The sequence below is a fragment of the Papio anubis genome, chromosome 8, assembly GCF_008728515.1.
Source record: "Papio anubis isolate 15944 chromosome 8, Panubis1.0, whole genome shotgun sequence".
Classification (NCBI taxonomy): domain Eukaryota; kingdom Metazoa; phylum Chordata; class Mammalia; order Primates; family Cercopithecidae; genus Papio; species Papio anubis.
This window is the reverse complement of record NC_044983.1, coordinates 407690-423512: the sequence shown is the minus strand read 5'-3', so window position 1 is coordinate 423512 and position 15823 is coordinate 407690. Positions and strand designations below refer to the sequence as shown.

The 15823-nt window shown below is 52.7% G+C and overlaps 1 long non-coding RNA gene across 1 annotated transcript; it reads left to right on the top strand.

The window, feature by feature from the left end:
- The first annotated feature begins 145 nt into the window (after positions 1–145).
- On the top strand, positions 146–10749 carry LOC116276320. The gene is made up of 3 exons (XR_004185721.1): positions 146–4377; positions 4768–5589; positions 6961–10749. It is a non-coding gene; the product is annotated as an uncharacterized LOC116276320 (long non-coding RNA).
- Positions 10750–15823: the final 5074 nt, after the last annotated feature.

The following is a 15823-nucleotide window of genomic DNA, read 5'->3' as shown; positions in this document are numbered from 1 at the left end:
GCACCATCTCAGCTCACTGCAACCTCCACCTCCCAGGTTCAAGCGATTCTCCTGCCTCAGCCTCCCGAGTAGCTGGGATTACAGGCATGCGCCACCACACGTGGCTAATTTTGTATTTTTTATTTCTAGAGATGGGGTTTCTCCATGTTGGTCAGGCTGGTCTTGAACTCCCGACTTCAGGTGATCCACCCGCCTCAGCCTCTCAAAGTGCTGGATTACTGGCATGAGCCACTGTGCCTAGCCTAAATGCTTCTTAATTAATGGCACATGCCTTGCAAATATGAAAATAAATTCAATATTGGCAAATTCATAATTTTACTATTCTTAACGTCCCACTTGTGTCTTTTAATGATGAACCATCTCCACCTCCTCCATCCCCTGCAAGTGAATGCGCCATTGTGGGGGGGTGGTGGGGAATGTGTCAGCCTTTTCCTGCGTTCCATGGAATCCCTGTAGGTTCCACGGAATCCCCTGTAGGTGCCATGGAATCCCTGTGGATGCCACGGAATCACCGTATGTGCCACTGAACCCCCTGTAGTTTCCACGGAATCCCCTGTAGGTGCCACGGAATCCCTGTGGATACCACGGAATCCCTGTAGGTTCCAGAGAATCCCTATGGGTGTCACAGAATCCCCTGTAGGTGCCACGGAATCCCTGTAGGTTCCAGAGAATCCCTATGGGTGCCACGGAATCCCTGCCAGTGCAGGGGGCAGTGGGGAATGTGTCGGCCTTTTCCTGCATTCCACAGAATCCCTGTAGGTGCCACGGAATCCCTGTGGATGCCACGGAATCCCCGTATGTGCCACTGAACCCCCTGTAGGTGCCACGGAATCCCTGTGGATGCCACGGAATCCCTGTATGTGCCACTGAACCCCCTGTAGGTGCCACGGAATCCCTGTAGGTTCCAGAGAATCCCTATGGGTGCCACGGAATCCCTGCCAGTGCAGGGGGCGGTGGGGAATGTGTCGGCCTTTTCCTGCATTCCACAGAATCCCTGTAGGTTCCACGGAATCCCCTGTAGGTGCCACGGAATCCCTGTGGATGCCACGGAATCCCCGTATGTGCCACTGAACCCCTGTAGGTGCCACGGAATCCCTGTGGATGCCACGGAATCCCCATATGTGCCACTGAACCCCCTGTAGGTGCCACGGAATCCCTGTAGGTTCCAGAGAATCCCTATGGGTGCCACGGAATCCCTGCCAGTGCAGGGGGCGGTGGGGAATGTGTCAGCCTTTTCCTGCGTTCCACAGAATCCCTGTAGACTCACTTCTTGCTTCTGTGATCCTGTGGGGCTTTACTTTGTGAAACCTCCTGCATTCACTTTCCTGACCCTGAGAATATTGAGGAACAGGGGTACAGTGGAGCAGGTGGAAGTTTAGGGTTAATTCGTTTTGTGTATCATTCTGATTCCAAAAGGGAAAATGCATCTTCTACAAAACAAAAGCAAATAAATCTTGTCTCTAATATGCCAGCATAGATATGATAATCTGTTTATTCCACTGTGTTTGAAGTTAGGTAATAATTAAATCAATTTATCTTCTACAATAGTGCAAAATATTCATTCAGTTCATGTAATTTATTTTCTGTAAACCATGTCAGTTAAGACAGGCAGAGAAGGAAGCACTCAGGAGCATGAGGAATTGTCATCAGGTTGCTAATATTAAGACAGTTGTGCCTCGAAGGAAAAAAAGCACAGAATTTCTGAGCCCGTCAATACTGCCTGCACCCTGGGACCTCCGCCTGTGTCTGCAGAGCCTGAGAAGCGAGGGCTTGCACGAGCCCATCGCCAATTTGCTTTCCAGGCCCAGCTGCCGCCCGGCTCCAGGGCAGAACTGTGGTGGGTTCGGGAAACTCCAGGGCCCACAGGGTCGGTTCTGGGCTTTGTCTCTCTCTGCAGCTCTTGCCCCGAGTGCTGTCGAGGTGATGTATCCTCTCATCAAGGGCTCTTCAGAGAATCGCAGGAATGGATTCCACCCCCTCCCAAATAAGAAGCGTGCATGCCTCCAGCTGCCTCACACCAGTGTTAGGTACAGCTTTGAAGGGGTCAGAAATTCCTCAAAACCTATTCAACAGGGTATTGCGGTGCAGTGAGTTCCCCACCAGGCTACTGAGGGCCTTTGTCCACTGCCTGAGCCCTGAAGGCTGAGCGGCGAGCCAAGGTCACAGTGCCCGGTGGAGGAGCAGACATCCCAGCCCGAGAACTGTCCAGGAGCTGGGGCAGGAGCAGAGGCGTCCCCAGAACCTGGAGCCAGCAGCCGCCCAGGAGAGCAGCCCCATCGCTCGTGGCCAGCAGCAAGCCAGGGAACCCACGCAGAAGCAGCTCGGAAGCTGCGGGGCTTAGTGCTGTCCTGCGGCTGTCCAGGCAGGCTGTGTCCCAGCCATTCTTTGATCTCTTGCTGCCTCCCAGTTTGGGCCGGGGCCGGGGATGGAGGAAACTGAATTCTAAAATTTTTATCGTAACAAGTATTAATTAATTTTATTCTTCTGTATAACAAACGACCACAGGCACAGTGGCTTGAAACGACACCATTTGCCGCCTCACAGTGTCTGTACAGGGTGGGGATTCAGTGTAGCCATGTGGGGACCTCTCTGTGGACCCACGGGCCGCCAGCAAAATGCTGTTCCTGTGACCACAGGACAGAGGCTCCGTGTCCTTGCCGGCTGACACTGTGGCCGCTGCCACTCCTCGAGGCCCCAAGTCCCAGCCCTGTCGCCCCTCCAACCTGGCAGCCAACCTCAGGGTGGCAGAAGAACCCTCTGGTATGGAGAACCTCTTTTTAAAGCTCGCATTTGACTCCATCAGGCCTGCCCAGGTAATCTGCCTGGGCAGATTACCCAGCAGGGGCAGGTGACAGGGCCAGGCTAGGCCCTCCTGTCCCTGTGGTGAGGGTGGGTGAGGAAGTCCAGGAACCACAGTCCAGCTGCAGCCCCAGCCCTGGGAGCCAAAGACGGGCCCAGCCAGAGGCCACCCGGGCACGAAGAAGGGTAGCAGCAGCTGGAGCTAAGAATGGCCTCTAGAAAGGGGCTGCGCCAGCCACTCTCTCAAACGTGGTCTATGGGGACGGGTTGGGGCCCCTCCTGGATGCCCCCTGGGGGCTGGTGGGCCCAGCCTTACATTTGGACATTAAAGACAAAGGAAACGCCCGCCAGTCAAACCACCTCTGCCATTCTTCCTCTTCCGGGAGTGGCTGGGTTGAAGGCAGTGCTCGCATTCGTGACCCTTTCTCTACGTCTGATTTGTCACAGATCCAACAGCATCTGGGATCTTCCTCTGAAAATCCCTCTCATTATCGCAAGGAATTCCTGCATATTACTCAGTCCTTTAATTTAATGTGGCATGGCATTTATATCATTCTAGCCTCCACCCTCACTCCTGATGAAAAAGGGCACACCTGGCGTTCAGCTGCAACCCATGCAGATGAACTCCATAATCAAGCCCCTGTACAAAATCCAGTGGCCGATGATGCCATTCCCTGCAGAGACCCAGACTGGATTTACCATCAGGGAGACCGGCACAGTCTGCACTGACGGAGCAGGAGCGTCGCCATCTTAGACAAGCATCACCAGTGTAAGTTCTTGTTTAGAAACTGCCTAAATCCAGTCCCAAAACATCAGCCTAATGGCTAATGTCAGCATGACCTTAAACCACAAATGAAACCTCTGACCAGAGATGTGCCAACCCCGAGATAACCTCCCCTCCGACCAGAGACGTTCCAATCCTGCAATAAGACTGTCCTCCACACAGAAACATTCCTAGCCTGTGATAAGCTGCCCCTCCCGGAACTCTTAAATACCCTTAGTCTCTGAGAGAAAAGGCTCCTGACCGAAATTGGGCAGAAGCCCCTCTCCAGTTTATTCTCCAAAATAAACCTGTCTTAGACTGTTGAGCTGCTTTTCGTGTTTCTTTCTTCTTTCTTCAACTCTTGCAGTATCTATCACCATTCTTGTTATGGTTTCCTATTCCACATTGCAACCAGCCTTTAAGAAACTACAGTTTGTTGAGTTTTGCTGTTGTATAAAAAAATCCGTATTTATTTGAGAAAGCTATTAACATACTCCCCTCTTTCCCATTCTATTAAACGTTTGTTAATAGTAAAATTGTTTGCTATTAAAAATTATTTTTCACTAAAATGCGTTATTTAGGTTAACATACAAGGAGTGTATTGTTTATCTTAAATGAATTAATCCATAATGTTTAAGTTTCTGCTTTGGCTTCTAGGCTGGAGCGTGCTGGGGGGCTCCCCGGGGGGCTCTTCAGAGCGAGGGGGTCCTGAGGCCAGAAGTCTGGGAACCACTGCTGTGCACCGTTTGGCACAACACTAGCCAAGGCCCTTTGCAGAAATGTTCATCCCAGACCTGCAGCAGGAAAGACACAGCGTGAGTGGGGATGTCCTTTATTTCCAGAGGCAAGTAAGCCCCAAACTTTGACACTTGTCAGAGTGACAGGGTCCCAGGGGCGAGCTCTGGCTGATTTCAGCCTCAATGCGAACAAGGTCATTAATGGAGGGCAGCGCATTACAAAGGGCAGCGTAATCCATGGTTTGTGGTCCATAGCACCAGAGGCAGGTGGGGAAGGTCAGGAGGAGAAAGCTCTACTTCTCACAAAAAAGTGGGGCAAACAGACAGAGAGATGACAGAATTAGAAAAATGTTCATCGTCCACAAGGGAATAATAGCCAAACCCAACAAGGATGATCCAGATGCTAAAATCACCGGGTCAGATATTTTGGGGAAGGGGAGAGTCCCGAAGCCTCACCTTACCCCACAGGTGACTTGCGGATTTTGAAGGGGAGGAGCAGCTTTGCAAGGGGGATCCAGCCACTGGCACTGAGCACCCGGACGGGAGACTCTTAGGAGAAAACAGAAAAAGGAGGAACCAGGGGAGTTTAGAAGATGCCGTGAGGATGAGGGGCATGTCCCTTGAGGACCGCGCCAGCAGCGAGGCCATTCGGAGAGGACTTGAGAATGGCTGTGGTCACGGTCAGTTCAGGCCTGGTGGGCAGCTCTACAGCCTGATTTGGGGGAGTCTTCAGGCCATGAGTCTGCAGGCACAGAGACAGCCCTGTGTGTTATCTGTGGAGGCTGAAGAGGGTGCCCCTGGTGTCCACCTGGGCAGGGGGAGGGACCTGTTGGGATCAGGTGTAACTGTGAGAACAGCACAGTGGATGGGTGGTGTCTGCACCTGCGTGCGTGGAGGGGAAAGTAAGACAGGACAGGATGTGTCACGAAAAACCTTGTCATGAGTTAAAAATGAAGCACGTACAACAATAGAAATCCTGCAAGAATGTATTTAAATAATACACTCTACTGTGTGTGACTGTGCATGAGAGAGCAGTGGAATGGGAGTGGGGCACAGAGGAAAGAAGGAAGGAGTGCCGAGGACAGAATGGATGCAGATAAGGAGCGAGCAAGCCGGAGAAAAGGCCACGCGTGCCCCCAGAACGATCCCTCGTGATGAAGGTTGCTGCGTGATCCTCTCCACCCCTGGGTCCCAGGAACTGACCACAGCAAAGAAGAAAGGAGGAGCTCCTGCGAGGGCAGGTGCCGGTGCACCATCGTCAGACCACGAGACCCACACGTGGGTAAGAAGGTAAGTCTGTGTGAGAGCAGGACAAATGAAAACAAGTGAGACTCCCGTTACCTACGGTCCTGGGTGTGCTGACGTACAGAATTCCTCTCTGCAGGCTTAATACTATGTGCCGTGTTGGATTTGCTTACAACCTGCCTGTGGCATGAGGGCGTCTGAAAGAGAATTTTAGAATAAGTTGGACAGTGTCTGTCTCCTATCTAGAGACAGCCAAGTCCTTGCTGTTAGAAAGACTTAGGGGAAGCTGAAGAACAAAATCAAACGTGGCTATTCTTCCTAGTCCCTCGGGGCGTGACCTGGTGTGGGCTTGGCTGAGGCCCCGTCGTGCATCAGGGCTCGGCGGAGACCACTGGGGTTGGTTTTCCTTTTTGTTGTTCTCCACAGCTTTCTGCGGTGAGTTGGGCTGAAGGGAATTTGTTACTAAAGATAATCAAAGTGCTCAAGTGAGCACCAGGGCGCAACTCCCCAGGGCGCATCGCGTCCAGCCTGAGATGATTTGGTCACCGCGAGCAAAGCCGTTGTGACCCGCTGTCTCTAGCTTGGCCGGTGTTCCCACCCCAGGTCCCCGCTGGAGGCACAGCAGCCACAGGGCGTCCTCTCCTGGGGCAAACCCATGGTGTATCCACCTGCACTGACACCACGGGCACCACTGCCCGCCCCTTGCAGCAACAGGGACACTGGTGTCGGCCCAAGTCCTTGTGGGGACGTCTCCATGGCAGCCTTGGGGGGGTGTCACTGTGGTGGCCTCGGGAATGTCACCTAAGCCATCTCTGGTAGCTGGTGGGAGGTTCCTTTCCATCTTTCCCTTCAGTGTGTGTCTTCACATAGTTGCCAATACAGATCCATAATTTTTGAATTTATTTAAAACTGTAGTCAACATTGTCTGATGTGTAACCTCCATATAGAAACATACATAAACCATAATGTCACACCTCCTGGAATTCTCACAAAATGCCGAGACCCCTGTAACCCACACCCGGAACGGGAAACAGCCCTCCCCAGCGCCACAGCCCCTCGAGGAGGCCCCCCCAACTCCGCCCCTCCAGTCACTCCAGCTTTTCTCTTACCGAGCTTCTGAAGGAGCTTCCTGGCCGTCCATCCTGACGGTAGCACAATATGCTAATAAGTTAACGGACCTCAATTAACTTAGCTATTCCTTTATTTGTGAACTGTTACGTTGCCCTAGGATGAACAGGGTCTTAAAGTCTTTGGTGTATTTTGCATTATTTTCTTATTTAGATTGAAAGAACTGGGGCTTTTGAGGCAAAGTCTACTACACTTAAAAAATACATTTTTATTGTGATAAAATACACATACTGTAAAATTTACATTTTAAAATGTAGAGTTCGTAAACCTAACCTCTGTCCCCATTAGACAGGAACTCCGCACCTGGCAGCCACCGACCGTCCTACTTTCTGTCTCTGTGGCTCCGACTCCTCTGGGGACCTCTCCTCGGTGCCACCCTCAAGGATTCGTCCTTCTGTGACCAGCTTATTTCACTCAGCATAACATTCTCAGCGTTCCTCGTGTTATAGCCTGTGTCGACTCCCCTCCTTTTTAAGGCTGAATCATATTCCATTTGTTAAAAGAAACACTTCAACTGAATTAAATTTAAAGGAGTTTAATTGAGCAATGAATGATTCATGAATCGGGCAGCACCAGACTCACCGCAGATTCCGAGAGACTCCAAGGATGCCTCATGGTCAGAACAAATATACAGACAAAAAAAAGGGGGGGAAGTGGTGTATAAAATCGGCAGAGAGGTGCAGAACGGCTGGATTGGTTCCAGGTTGGCGTTTGCCTTATTGAAACAGTTTGAACACTCGGCAGTCTATGCGTGGTTGACGTATGGCCGCTGGGATTGGTCAAGACTTGGCCACTGTCACAGGCACAGACTCCTGAATTAGGTTTTCAGTCCTGTCTGCTATTAAGGTGGGTTACAGTTCGTCCACAAGGACTCAAATGTAGACGTCCTGGCATCCTTCGCCGGCCATATTTAGTTCGCGTTAGCACATTGCACTGTTTGTTCATTTGCATCATCTGTAGATGGACATGGTGCTGTTTTTGCCTTTTGGCTGTTGAATAATGTTGCTCCGGACGTGGGTGTACAAGCACCTGCTGAGTGCCAGCTTTCAACGTGGGGGTTTATGCCCAGAAGTGGAAGTGCTGGATCATACAGTAATTAAATTTGGGTTTCGTTTTCTGAGGAACTTTCACACCGTTTTTCATTCCCAGCAGCGGCGCACGAGGGTGCTCGTTCCTCCTCACCCTCCCCAGCACTTATTTCTGGTTTGTGACAGTATATGATAATCATCCCGATGGTTATGAAGCAGCACCTCGTGGTTTAGATTTGCATTTCTGTGCTGATGAGTGGTGTCAGACCTCTTTTTGTGTGCCTGTTGACCTTTGTATATCTTCTTAGGAGAAATGTCCATTCCAGTCCCATGCCCCCTTTTGGGTTTTGTTTACCACGGCTTTTATAAACCAGTTCTACATCACATGAGCTGTGTGCCCCTGGTCTCTCCAAGTAGCTTACATTCTCTGAGCCCGAGGCATCTCCTAGGAATGAAGATGCCCTGTAAGCTCAACACCATTATTCACGCCTAAGACAACTAACACCAATTCCCCAGCTTTTGAGTGACCATAGGAATTATCACCAGAACACGACACTTTGGAAAGTGAATGAGTTGGGATTAATAATTATGCCGGAACAGCAGGTGTGAGCCAGAACCGTCCCAGGCAGAACCATCGTGGTCACTTTATGTGATATCAACTCCACTCCGTTCCTGTTTGGATTTCCTCACTGTCCCCAGCACGTCTTTCCCACCAGCAGCCAACAACAGTCGGGCTCTGCATTTGGTTGCGGGCCTGTGTTGTCTCATTGATCTCTGTCCGCTGCTTCCCTAAAGGTGGTGACTGATGGGGCCAGGCCACAGTCTTGCTCTTGTGGAAAGGATTCTCCCTCCATCACGTAACCTTTCCTTCTGCCAGCTGCGTTTCCTGCCACTGGAAGTAAGGTCTGCAGGCGTCGGATTCAGAGGCATGTGGGTGCAGGGTGAGCTCAGGGAAGGCGTCGGTGGGTGGCATGGAGCACCAGGGCAATCCCTTGTCTGAAGAGGTGACTGCAGAGCCGTCGCTGGTAAACCCATGCAGAGATGCCTCAGCGCCCGCAGACGCTCTGCCTCCAGGTCCCCGAGGCCTCAGCAACTGTCAACGGCCTTTTCCTAAATCAGTGCCTTCGTCTGGGTTGCACAATAGTCGAACTAATTTTACCTTTCCTGCCACATTTATTACCAAGCATTCTGTGAAAAAGGTATTTTCTCATCAAGAGGAGATGAAACAGTTTCTCTTAAGCAAGAGGGAACTGCTGAAGTCAATCCCTTTCCTCACTGATTTCCGAGTAAAGAGTTGACAATGATGTTGTAGTGGCCGCTGAAGGGAAGCGAGATGCCCTGCCCCTCCCACTGCATTTCAGCCTCTCTCCCCTCACTCTTCTCCCCCAACCCTGCCTGCCCCTCCCACTCCATCTCAGCCTCTCTCTCCCCTCACTCCTCTCCCCCAACCCTGCCTGTCCCTCTCTCTCTGGCTCTCCTGTCCCCGCCCCCAGCTCTCTGGCTCTCTCCCTAATCCCCCTTCCCACTTCGTGGACTCCCAGGTTCTTCTTTGGCCAGGGAGCCCCTCTGGGCTGGCTCGTGCATCTTCTCCACCTGCCCCATTGCCAAGGGCACTTGCTTGCTCTAAAGGCCCCGAAGCCCCAGGCTCACCTGAAACTTTCCGTGCCCCAGAGCTGGGATCAGCTGCTTCTCCAAGGAGCCCTGGGATGATATGTTTAAAGACAGATTTCAAAATTAGAATCAGTATTTTCAAAATCCCTTTCCCTCTTTTCCCACTCCCCCCCACCCCAGGGTCTCACAGTATCAGGCAGGTTTAGGAGATGAGGACCCTGTCAGCCCAGCGCCACTTCTTTCTTCCCAACCCTGGACTAACAACTTAAGCTGGACCAGACATGAACTTAAGCCCAAAACAACTGACATTGACTTGCAGCGTCTGATTCAACTTAACTGAAATGCGGTATCCCTGTTGGCCTGAATCTAGCCATGGCAAGTGTGTGCGATAAGCCAGGGACTGTGGTTCCCCAACAACGCATCTTCCTGAAACCACTGAACCCGTGCAAGACTGGAGCTCTACCGTGCACCAACGAGGGCTGTTCTGCGTGGCTTCGATGATTAACATCTGCTGTCATTTGTAAACTGTTTACACACCGCCGTGGCGACAGGACCCCAGATCTATCTCCCAGTCACGCTCTCCTGGGCTCTCCTGGGATTTCACGCGGACCTTTCACCACGAATCCGTGAAGCCTCCTGCGGTGGCCGCGGCCCCTTGCTCTCGCTTTGCGAGGTCAGGTCTGGGCTCTGCAGGCCTCGGAGCCCACAGCAGAAGAGACCCTTTTACCAGCATGCGCTGCGGGGCGGCTGCCCCTCCTCAGGGTCAGGGTGGCCTGAGCTTGCGTCCCTTGTCTCATGTCCTCCTTCTCTCCCGCCGTTCGGCTCGGCGCCGGCTCTGGAATCTGAGCGCGTTGGCTCTGGAATCTGAGCACGCTGGCACGGTTCCGTTGGCACGGTGCCTCCCTGGCCGGCTGCCTGGCTGCTTCCCTCTCCGTGCCTGGGGCCAGCCTCGGGGGCACCTGCAGTCACGGGGCGGCTGCTGCTGGGAGCTCCAGCCCATTTCATCCTCACTTTAGGAGGTGCTCATGTCCTGCCGAGGACGGTAACTGATGAAAAGCGAGTTGAGGCGACAAGGGCCGCCCTTTCAGTGGCATCCGTGAGTCAGGTGTCAGCCCCCAGGGCAGGAAAAGGAGAGCCCGCTCTGCCTGCATTCTCTCCTGAGACCATCACTAAAGCTGGAACAGGGAGGCCCGGCGCGGACAGGGCCGTGGAGCCAGACCCCGGGACACAGCGCTGACTCGGCCTGGCGGAGGCCGGCATCGTCCTCGACAGCACTGAAGGGGAAGCAGCTCCCACCCGCGCAGAGAGGAACGCGGGCTCCACGCCGAGCCGCACACTCAACACACGTTCAGCTCTGCACACTCCCAGCATGGAGCAAGCACCAAGACCACAGCCTGCCAGCCTCGTTATTCTGAACGTGCCCCAAAGCCAAGCACAGGATGTGGGTGCCCTTGGCGAGGAGGCAGCCCGTGGCCAGGTCACTCAGCAGGGAGGCCCCATGTGGCCCAGGTCACTCAGCAGGGAGGCCGCACGTGGCCCAGGTCACTCAGCAGGGAGGCCCCACGTGGCCCAGGTCACTCAGCACAGGGAGGCCCCAGGTGGCCGAGGTCACTCAGGGAGGCCCATTGGCCAGGTCACTCGGGGAGCCCAGCCTGCCTGGCCTGGGCTCTGGGGTGCTCGAGCCCACGCAGCCCTGGGGCATGGATGTTGCAGCTGCCGCCTTCCCCCTGAGGCCCAGCACACGCTTCCCCAGGCCTAGTCCTGTCACGTCTCCTCCCAACCTGGGGCCACCGCTCCTCCCGGCCCTGACACCGATTCCTGGAAAGCTCGTGCTGGCGCCCAGCTGTCAGCTCACCTGCTCTGATGAGCCGTCCGCCCTGTGCGGCTGCTCTGTCTTCGCGTGGACGGATAGCACCGGGACTCACGGTCACACTCGGACCATGGAGCCCTTGGAGCCCCGTCTTCCCGCTCCTGCCTCCTGGAGGGATTGCTTCATGATCTGAGCCCACCTTCCTGCGGGAAGAGCTCAGAGCAGCCGGCGCTTGGCACCCCTTCCCCCCACCCTCGGGAGAGGTGCGGTCCTGACGTCTAACAAAGGTGACAGCAGGGCTCATCTCTCCCCTGTGGACCCTCCGCCCAGGGCCAGGGGCTCTGAGCATTTCCACGATGCACAGGATACACCCACCCTGGAATTCTCTGTGCTTGACCTTGAGGACAGCACAGAATAAAAGAAAGCCCTGCTCTTAGCTAAGAAGCCAGTTTACCACACTCCGAGCGTAAAACCCCTTTTGCAAACTCTATTCTTGTTGTTATCAGGGTGAAATGCAAAGAAATAGGTATATGTTATTTTAACTAAATACTTGGTTATTCTAAAGACAGCTCCACTGGCACAGATATGCCGTCTCTTGCTCTCCCTGGATGCTGGTAGATGCTGGTGGACGGGAGGAAAGCCTGGCCTCAGTTTCCTGCCCCCCATGTCTAAATTCATCCAGGCAATAAAGTGTGTCTGTGTCTGTACAGGCAGTAGTAACTCAGATCAGCCCTTCCACAGTGGCACACGGTTCCACAGAAAATCCTGTTATCAATAATAGCATCTGAATGAATTTGGGAAATCACCCTGCTGAGTGTAACATATTTGCACTAGTATGCAAATACCCTTGAACACACCCGTTGGAACTAATCCACTCAAAACTATGCAGAGATTATAGGCAGGAAAATGTCCTGGGTATAGATTTATGGGAAATGACAGAACTGCTCTCCATTTTTGCCTTCGGAAAATTAGATTCCCAGTATTATATATTTGAATCTACTATCATTATGCAATTGTTAAATTTCCTTTTTAATTTTCATCTCTGAAATGTGGCTTTTACCCAGTCATCAAAATATAAAATAACTGTTTCAATCACTTGCAAAGGAGCTTTCTTTCCAGTATTTTCAAAATGCAAAACATGGAAGTATGATTTGTTGTTCTGCATTTAAGATGCACTTTGGCAGTGGTGGGGCCAGGCCGGTGGCCACAGGGCTGCCCCGTGTTCACACGGAGTTCACACAGAGTGCACACGGAGTTCACACGGAGTGCACGCTGGAGCGAAGCGTAGAACCAGAACCAGCGGGCTCCTTCCTGGCTTCGTACTTGGGATTAAAAACCCCTTTTGCTCAGATGTCCGCTGTACTGTTTTTTTTTTTTTGCTTTTGTTTTCCTCTGGTGACCTCGGCCACAGGCAGCTGTGTGATTTGTGTCCAGTTTGGGACACGACTGTGTGAGCCCCACAGGCCCCAGCACCTCCCCTACTGTGACCTGGACTCAGCGTCCTTGCCGTGGGCCTGACGTGTGGACGTGAGTGGTTTCCATTAAAGTGCACAGGATGATGGTGAGAGTCCATGCTGGGCTGCTGTCACGATACCCGAGACGGGTTCATCCATAAAGAAAAGAAATGTATTTCCCATCGTTCTGGGTGCTGGGAAGTCCACTGTTCTGGGGCTGACGTTCTGGGGAGGGGACGCATTCAGGCCACAGCAGCCTTCAGGTGAGCAGGGTTGTGCCTTTCGCTGTCTCTGGTCTCTTCACAGCCTGTTTCTAAGATGCGCACACGTTTTGCTGTCTGTGCCCCTCACAGTGGATTCTAGCTGCTGTCTGACCTGCCGTCGTTTGCATCGGCCACACTGTACGTTTCCATCGCTGTGGCAGAAACTGATTGTCCCCATGTCCATTCTGCCCTCCTCTGTTCACTGAGGCGGTGAGTTTTAACTTGCAGGTGCGCACGGCATGTAACTGTTCTGGCCAGTGAGGTCCTCAGGGAAAGCAAAGGCTGCAACTTTCAGGCCAGGCCCTTATGAAAAATCTGTCTACCCATCTCCCATCCCTCCTCCCATCTACCCGTCTCCCATCCCTCCTCCCATCTACCCGTCTCCCATCCCCCCTCCCATCTACCCGTCTCCCATCCCCCCTCCCAGGAGCCGGAGTGCTGTGACGTGGCTGTAGGGAACCTCAGGGAGAGACCGTCTGCCAGCGGTAGAGCAGGACTGAAAGACTCAGAGTCCAGCTGGCCCCGTGGGCAGGGCCCCGTCTCCCCTGAACCTGTCACCCCACAAATGCAGCTCCCCTGATGATGACACTCCCTGATAGCACAGAGAAGTCCTGGGAGCAGCCATAGGATGTCACCTTGGGAGACGGTGCGGAGCGTTTCTGGGGCTCATCCAGGAGAGGGGGCCGGCCCGACCCCATGGGGGCTGCCAGACAGCTTCCTGGGTCGCCTGGACCCATTCACCAAGGGACCATTCGTTTGTATTTTCCCTCCTAGCCGACCCACTGTGCTATCTGCTGCCTTCCCAGCGTTACTCACTGTTTCCTTTTCAAATTGCAAGTCCTTTTAAAATAAAAATAATCATTTATTTTCAAATTGCAAGTCCTTTTTAAATTATCCTACACACAAATGTCTACCCTTGTGTAGGTCCAGTGCCAAGGTAAAATTCACTCAGACTCCTGACCCTTGTGTAAGTCCAGTGTCGTATAATTCATTCAAACTCCTGCCAGACCCTCCTCTTTGCCTAATTCTGGATTTCATTAAGAACACAGACTCAGCATCCACTTGGTAAGGTTCACGCGTTGTTAGTAACAGTTGTGGTTCAGAGACAACCAGTGGCACGACAGGACTCACTTCCTGAGAGGTAGGATCCCTCCCCCTTGTGATCCAGAAACGGTTACGATGACCCCACCTGTCTCTGAAAGACGGCGTGTAACCGCCGCGAAGGGCACACCGAGGGCCTGAGCACGACTCCCACCACCTGCGTGGACAGGCTACCCCAATACGCTCAGCCTTGGCGTCCGCACCTGAACACTGGGATGACGCTCTCCCTCACGGGATTTTGAGAAGGATTAAATGAGGACCCTGTAGGAACGTGGAGTGCTCGGTAGGCCCTCGGCACAGATGAACTGACGTGAATTGCGTTGCCACGTGACTTCTGGGATGAGCCTGTTTCCCAGCATGACCGGGTGTGGGCGGCACACTCTGCACCCCTGGGGCACCTGGTTCCCTGGACACTCACCGGAGGCACCAGCAGGGAATTTGCAGAGGTCACGTGTCACCTGCATTGTTCACAGCAGGCACCACCAGGCCCTCCTTTGCCGTCTTCTTCATGACAAGCAGGTGCAGGGGCAGAGGAAAGCGGGGCTCTGACATGGCTCCCCATGGACGCGGCCCTCAGTGAGAGTGGGGCTGCGGCTTGCACGGCTCCCTCAGCATCCAGCCTCACAGAAAGGGCTCGGCCACAGAACCCAAGGACAGGCTGGTGCTGTCGGGACGAAGTTCATCTGCCTGGCACCTTCCATCAGTTCCCCCCGATGCCAGTTTTATTACTTGGGAATAAAATGCAGTTTCCAAACTGGATTTCTGTTCTGCATTTAATTAAACACCAGTTTAGGCAAATTTCCCAATTTTTCTGAGAGCTAAAGATTTTTCAAGGACGTAAATTGTTACTCTTGGTAGGATCATTTTTTTTAATCTACAGAGAATCACCCTGAATACATACGGCTGCTGTAGGCAGGGAAAAATGTTCTTTTTTCTCCTTTTAATTAGAGCTTTTGAATCGCTCTATCAGTTTTTCTCAAAGTCACTCTAGTTTGTGACACTGGGAAGCCGGTTTGAGTAAACATGGTCTCGTGCTTGAGTCTCATAACATTTGGTTCATGGAGACGTCATTAAACCTCTGCTGAGGAGCAAGCGAGTTTTGATCACTTTTGATGATGGCCGCCATCTTGCAAGGCCAATGCCAAACCTTCAGAGAAAGAATTACAACAGCTCCTGCTTTAAACAATCCGTGTTTCTCCACTGCACGTCATCCTGGAGTAACTGCGTGTTGGAGACAAACGAGAGCAGCCAGTGCCAAAAACATGCATCTCACGGATGTACAGACGTGGCACTCAACGTGCAGAAATGCCTGATGACCCAATTAGCACCGGTTCCATTTCAGAACAGAAGGAGCCAGTGGGGGCCAGACGTGAAGTGGAGAGCAGGGCTGGAGCTGCGGTGAAAGATACCAGGAACCGAAAGTCCTAGAAATTCAGATTTCTGGGCTGGGCACCATGGCTCACGCCTGTAATCCCAGCACTTTGGGAGGCTGAGGTGGGAGGATTGCTTCCAGGAGTTTGAGATCAGCCTGGGCAGCAAAGCAAAATTGCAGAAATTCAAATTCCCGCCAACTCCCAACCCTCCACGGTCGCCTCCCTGACACCACGGTCAGCCACGCCCTGGACTGGGTCAGCGCTGGGGGAACGATGGCAGGATGGCTGCAGGTCTTTCACAGAATTCCTTCAGAAGAAAGAGGAGGGTTGGGGGGACAGCAAGGACAGCACGACTCTGCCGTCAGGTTCAAGAGATTTACCTTTTCAAGCACAGCTTCAGGCATGCACTGTTTTCTAAATAATCAAATCATCTTTTACATTAAAAATACCAGAATAAACCCTGCTTGTGTAATTTCAGGGGGAGAGTTAGATTGAAAGTTTTTTCAACAAC